Genomic DNA, 6824 nt, shown 5'->3' on the forward strand with positions numbered 1-6824 from the left:
TGCTGCTATGCTACTGAAGCAGCTAAGAGCAGAAACAAAGGAGACCATAGATTCACAGAAGAGCAGCTGCCCTAAAAGCAAAAGATATTTGATCATTCTTCCACGAGGTTTCACCTCTGCATACTGATTGGTCACTGGAAGTAAAATGGAGGGCTCTGTTTGTGTATTATCTGTGCAATTAGAGCAACTCTGAAGAATATATCTTTGGAGAGACAATATTTGATCACTTTCTAATTGCAAAGGTCAAACCTTCAGTGCTGACGTAGGTTCTTCTCCCCCACCTTGATGGCAGTTATACAATATTAGGGGAGGCAAGTGACCGCTACTTGTTATAAGAGTGGCACTGTTCTTGTCCATCACATCCATCATTTTTTCAAACAGGTAATGTGAAGCAGGTGACCCCCACCCCCGCCACAGTCTTTCACCTGATGTTCAATATGGCATTTTTACCCATGGACTATGCTGTGGCCAGACTTTTGTTGAGTTTTGATCTGTACTAAAAACAGATACTAGTGATGTGAAATCTGCTGTGGGTGGGTCTAGGTTTTGTATGGTGAGGCTCACCACTGGATGAGCACCTAAATGGCTATGATGTGTTGACTCATCCTGCTGATGTGGAAGCTCTGATTCTAAATTTGGAGGGGAAGGGTTTGGCGAACTATGGCTGTCCACAGTATCCTTGTTAATACTGTGGAAGTAGGGAGACATTCTTTTGTACAGTGGTGCCTTGCTTAACAACGTTAATTCATTCCAGCGAAATCACTGTAGAGTGAAAACATCATAAAGCAAAAATAAAAACCCATTGAAACACATTAAAACCCAGTTAATGCAGTCCAATGGGCTAAAAACTCACCGTCCAGTGAAGATCCTCCATATGGCGGCCAGTTTCGGTGCCTGTATAGCGAGGAATCCGTCCCTAAGCACAGTGGGAAGCCATTTTGAACACCTGGTGGCCATTTTGAAAACCTGACGATCAGCTGTTTTGATTGTCGTAATGCGAAGAATCGGTTCCCGAAGCAAGGAACCGATCTTCACAAAGCAAAAAACAAAAAAAACAAAAAAAACACCCATTTAAAACATTGTTTTGCGATTGCAATTGCGATTGCATAAACATCGTCATGAAGCGGATTCATCGTAAGTCGGGGTAATCGTTAAGTGGGGCACGACTGTATGAAGCTGTTGAGGTGGCTTGGATGGAGATATACACAGGTCTATATAACAGAGGCCAGGAACTGGTGCTTCTGACCACATGTAAGGGCCCTCATGTGTCAGTGCCCCATTGATCTGTTTTTGATCAACTGAATGTGGATGTTGAGACCCTTGTGGCTTAGAGGTATGCACTGCCTTGTTAAGGGTCCACACTGATTTGTCATATTGAGTGGTTTAAACTAATGCACTTATTCTGAAGACCCCCCAAAGTAACCTGTGGGGAAGGTAGCTTGAAATTGTATACTTTTGAATCTGAAATGGCACACATACTCCAGGTTAGCAGTTAAGTGCCCCCCGCCCCAGTTCCTACCTTCATTATTGGGCACCTTTCATTTGGCCCTGGAGGGTTGCCATGATGTCAGCCCTCCAACTCCTGGTGAATGCAGTCTGGGCTCATCAGACAGTGGCCTCTCGCTGAGGTCCCTTCCCTAAGAGAGAGGAATGTTCTTCCATCTACTTCTCATGTTCCCAACTGGGAAAGCAAACAGCCTGTGGGAGAATAAGGCTGTTAGTTGCAATCACAGATTCTGATATAGCAGCAGGGCCTCCACTCTCCTTTGCTTGCTCTCCCTCCTCAGCTGGAATGATGCTGGGCGACGTCACAGGTTGTGCTTGGTTGCAACTAACCATCCCAGCACTCACATTTTCCCCTCAGTCTTTCAGCAGCTGGTGTGTTTAAAAAGGAAAAATTTTGAATCTCTTCCTCGTGGCTAAAAAGAGAAATGCACAAGTCTGAGGCTCGTCGTGCTTGTTTACATGGAATATGGTGTGCCACGTTCGAACTGGGTCAATCTTTCCCTCCAAAACTTGTTCCCAGATAATGTTTTGATTCCTCATCCGAATCTATCACTTCTAACCAACAGCAGCTCGAGAAGTGCACCCTTCTAATACTCCCCTCCCCACACACAAGGCTCTTGAAATGGGAACACAGGATGCGAAGTCAGGAATGAATGAATAAACAGAAGAATAAACTGATTTTTCCTGTGTTTGGTGTGTAGCAGTCAAATGGCTGAACTTACACTACAGTCTTTTGCAAAGATATATGGTTTCCAGGAAGAAACAGTGAGGTCGTGCCTGTGGGGGGGGGCACTATGGGATTGTCATCCTGGGCACAAAATTCTTAGGGGCACATGGGTTGCCCTGCCTGGCATGTTCCCACAGCCACACCTCATGTTCCTCTTGCCACTCCAAGCAGTTTGAGTCCAAGTCACCAGGGGTGCCAAGCCTGCTGCCGCCGCCAGTGCGGCCCTCGAGCGGCTCCATAACCACTTCATGGCACTACCTTGGGGGCTTCTCCCACCCCGCACCACACACACCACACCAACCACACCATATCCATGCATTGCGTCACAGAGCAGGCACATGACCCACACCTGGTAATACTTGCCTTGTCCCAGGTGCTGGCAACCCAGGCTGCACTACTGGGGGGGAAAACATGGATCATGACACCTTACACTGCCCTGTGTTCTTAGAGGAAGGGCAGGATGAAAATGAGATAAAGAAGTTAACCAGGACCAACCCGCTTGTGTAATCAGATATTAAATGGGAATATGTGCAAGGACAGAACAGGTGTGAGAGGAGCCACACACATCTTCAATCCGGCTTTCATGGTGAATATCCGGGAACAGCAGGACCTCTGAGAATGCCACTTGGATACACTGGGTGGTTCTTTCCAATTCTCCTTCCCACCCTGCTGAATGATTGACAGCTTTTCTATACATCACCCTAACTTCACACCACCCTGGGCTTCTTTATAGTGACAGTACAACAGCCTTGCTGAGAGCTGTCTGGTAACCCCCTTTTTTCTCTCCTCTCTGCACTAGCTTTCACAAAGACAATCAGACTGATATCAAAGGGAAAATTAAATTACCCCGATGAAGACTTTAATGACATCACCATCTCAAACACTAATTAGCCTAGTACAAAGGAAACTAAATGTTAAAACGTGATGCCTGTTCTCCTCCCTCTCCCCCTCCTCAGCACAACGAAGACTATGTATTGCACAAACTCACCTCTCCCAAGTTTAACATTGGTGGACTAGGCAGCCATGTTGCAAAATCGAGGAATACCTCCAAGGACTTTCCAGGACAGCAGGGGTGGGGACCCCATGGTCCTCCAGATATTGCTGGGCAGCAGGTTCCTTTGAGCCCTCGCTGGTCCATTGAAGCCGATGCTCATTGTTGATGACAACAACTGGAAGTCTACATGTGATCGATGTCCAGATTGCAGAACTGAGCTCAATGGTTCATGGGGACAGACTGTCTTTTTGTGCCTGCTTTGGGGAGAAATACGTGCTTTGTAGCCTCAGGCAACATTCTTGCATGTTAAACCAGAAAAGTTAGACAGTAAGGTTTCTACTTCTGTGTGTGGCATGCTTCTTCAAGAACTACAGTTCCTTGTGATAAGCAGGGAAAGAGTTTGTAGGAGAGACAAAATATATTATCAGGGACAATTTTTCCAGTGGGAGCCACTATTGCTGATAAGAGTTACAGGTCCAAAATATGTATCAGTGAGTATCTTGTGTTCAAGAGGCCGTTGTACCTATACCATCTCCAAGTGAGCTAACCCACTCACCCCAACAACATTGGCCCAAACCATCAAAACATGCATGCACACACATACCAGTGCTGGGAGGGTGCACTGGGGCTGTCATGCACCCCTTGATGTATATGGGTTCCACACCATTTTTAAACAACTGAATATTATGTCCCACTGGGTTGGGGCTTGTGCATGAACTTTACACATAAGTGAGAGCCCAGATTTTCAAGGATTCTTGATAACACACAGAACCTATATGTGACCAGGGATGTTTCCTCTTCTGACTTCTCCACTGACACACGAAGAAAGCAACTTCAGAGGCCACAAGTCTAGGTAGTCCCTTTTAATTGTATTCCTTTAAGGAAATAACATTTATTAGTCCCTGACCAGGGCATGTGGCTCAAAAGCCAGTGAGCTGTGACAAAATATACTGGAAGCACCCAATCATTGCTTCAGCACAGATGGCCCCTGCAGAGGCATCACTGTGGGAGGAAGGTGAACTATGTTTGACATATGAAGCTGCCTCATAACTGAGTCAAATCGCCAATCCATCTATTCTGATTTTATCAACTCTGAATGACAGTAGCTTTCCAAGGTGTCAGGTGAAGATCTTTCCCAATCCTGCTTTAATTGGAGATGTGTGCACTTGAAGTATGTGCCCTGTCATGGAGATACAGAATTTTCTTGCTGCCGCATCTGTTTGGTAGTCTGTTCGACATAAAAGAGTGGTGTGGCTAGTTAGCCCTCTTATATCTGACTGATTTAGGGACAAAGTGCACATTACATGAAAATCAGGAATAGGACCACACATGGGTGATAGCAGAGGTGGGAGGAGGGACACTTTCTCCTGGATTGTGATCCTGACAAAATCTGATACAAATATGCACCACTCACTGCTATTGTGTTACATGCCCAGATCTTAGGACAAATAGTAATAGTTAGATGACTGTCATCAGGACCACAACATGGAGAGAATGGGGTAGAAAATCACCTTCTTACATGCTGTGGCTCTGATCCTGATCTGCAGTTGCCATCTAAGAGGAACAAAATGCCAGCACAGGAAATCTCTTCACACATATAATTTGGCTCTTAAACAGCCCGTTAGATCACATTTCTTTTAGTAAGTGTGCTGAATGCTAACAGCCATCTAGCTTGAAATGGAGTAAGATTGGAAGCAATGGCCTTAGAATCATAGAATTTTTGAGCCCGAAGTGATCTTTTTGGTCATCTAGTACAATATGTGGCTGAGGACAGGAGTTTTGCAAGACAGCTTTCCTGACACAGGTCAGAGGTCCAGTATCTGCTTAACTATCTACAAAAAAGGAGAGCCTACCATGTTCCCAAAACAGTTGTGCTTCACTGTCAAATATCCCCACCCATTAGGAAGCTTCTCCCAAGGTTTAGCCAAAATCTGGTTCCATCCATTGGTTCTGATCTTGCTTCATGGAACTACAAAGTCAGCACCATGTTCTACAAATACCATTCAGGTATTTGGAAACTGCTTCAGGAGGTATAGGACAAAAGTTCTGAAAAATCCATCCATGGCCATCAGTAGCAATCAAGATGTACAGAAATTAGTTATTTCTTCTATTGATATTGAACGCTAATATTTTAAGAAGAACTTAAAAGAAGTACCTTGAGGATGTCTTGAGCAGCAGAACATGTTAGGGCAGCCCAAGTGGGTTTGTTTCCTTTGGAAAATAGTGTACTGGGTACTGAAATTTTGAAACAAGTCTTTATGTTCTCTGTTAGCGTTCACTAAATGCCCTCCTTGCACAGCTTTCCTCCAGGTTGAACATTTACCATGCACACATTGCAGTTAAAATAGCAATTGATTTTCGTCATGAAAGATCAGAATTCCAATAGGTTCCTTGTGTAAGCCTCTGACATTAACTGGGAAACATATGGTTGCTCTAAAGTTGGGGTGGGGGGAGGCACTTGCCCTGCCCTTAATTTTACAGATAGGCCACATTCTATACTGAAATAACAAATATGCTTCAGTTGTGACTTTACAATTGTTTGTGAGTTTGGCTGGCTTGATCATTTTGGATGGTGATCAGGGAGGGACTTGTCAAAAGAATCATTATGTTTCTTAATTTCTGTGGATAGTCTCCCGAATGCATAATTCAGCAGCACTGACAGCATCTGAGGCGATGCTTTGCAGATGCAGGTGTGAGAGGATTTCGGCAGAAAGGGGAGATTTTATTGAAGTGTTTGAATTTTGGTTCAGAGCAGAATTGGCTTCAAGTCTCCCCAGAGTAGATCACCCCTTTGTTTTCATTGCCTGCCACTTAACAGTTTCAATAACTCACTCTGAGACGTTCATGAGAGAAAGAATAAAATTGTTTATTTACTCACAATTGAACAGATAAAAACCCAGCATACTGTACAAAGCATGGCTGACTGACTTTCAGCAAAAGGCCTCAAGAAACTCACAGTCTGCTTCCAGAAGACTGCTGCAGATTACATACTAACTGCTAACAGCACTAAAAGAGAGGGAAAACAACACTTGAGCAGACAGGCATGGTTCTCTTTGAAATCAGAAGCAAGGAAGGAGCAATTGATTACTAATGGATTGACTGATAGTCACCTCTGTCCAGAAGGGTCCCTCCCAGCCCAACCTACTAGAGGCAGCATATGAAGCTGAAATAACTACAGCAGATTTGACCTGGACATGGGTGGAAGGATGTGGGAAGGAAGAAACATGTTTTTAGCAGAGCTATGAATGAGCTTGTCATCTCCAGATCCAAGGCTTCTGGGACCTGCTCTGCCTGCATATTTGCAAATAAAAACAGTGTTACTATAAGCAGGCTTCAGTTCCAATACAGAAGAAATCTGCTCCCTTGAAGTCTGATACAGGCGTGATCATCCAGGACCGAGCACAGCAGATGGAACGCTGGGTGCAGCACTACTCTGAGCTATATTCCAGAGAGAATGTAGTAATCAAAGAAGCATTAAATAACATTTGAGTGCCTGCCTGTCTTGGAAGAGTTGGACAGCGAACCAAGTTTAGCAGAAATAAAAGCAGCCTTGGATTTCCTCACCTCTGGCAAGGCACCTGGAAAGGATAACATCCC

General features: G+C 44.6%; 1 long non-coding RNA gene across 1 annotated transcript; it reads right to left on the minus strand.

The window, feature by feature from the left end:
* Window positions 1-858: 858 nt before the first annotated feature.
* Window positions 859-3961, minus strand: LOC144589122 (uncharacterized). The gene is made up of 3 exons (XR_013545017.1): window positions 3222-3961; window positions 1520-1698; window positions 859-1029 (listed from the first exon to the last, which is right to left on the minus strand). It is a non-coding gene; the product is annotated as an uncharacterized LOC144589122 (long non-coding RNA).
* Window positions 3962-6824: the final 2863 nt, after the last annotated feature.

Source organism: Pogona vitticeps, chromosome 4 (genome assembly GCF_051106095.1).
Source record: "Pogona vitticeps strain Pit_001003342236 chromosome 4, PviZW2.1, whole genome shotgun sequence".
Classification (NCBI taxonomy): Eukaryota; Metazoa; Chordata; class Lepidosauria; order Squamata; family Agamidae; genus Pogona; species Pogona vitticeps.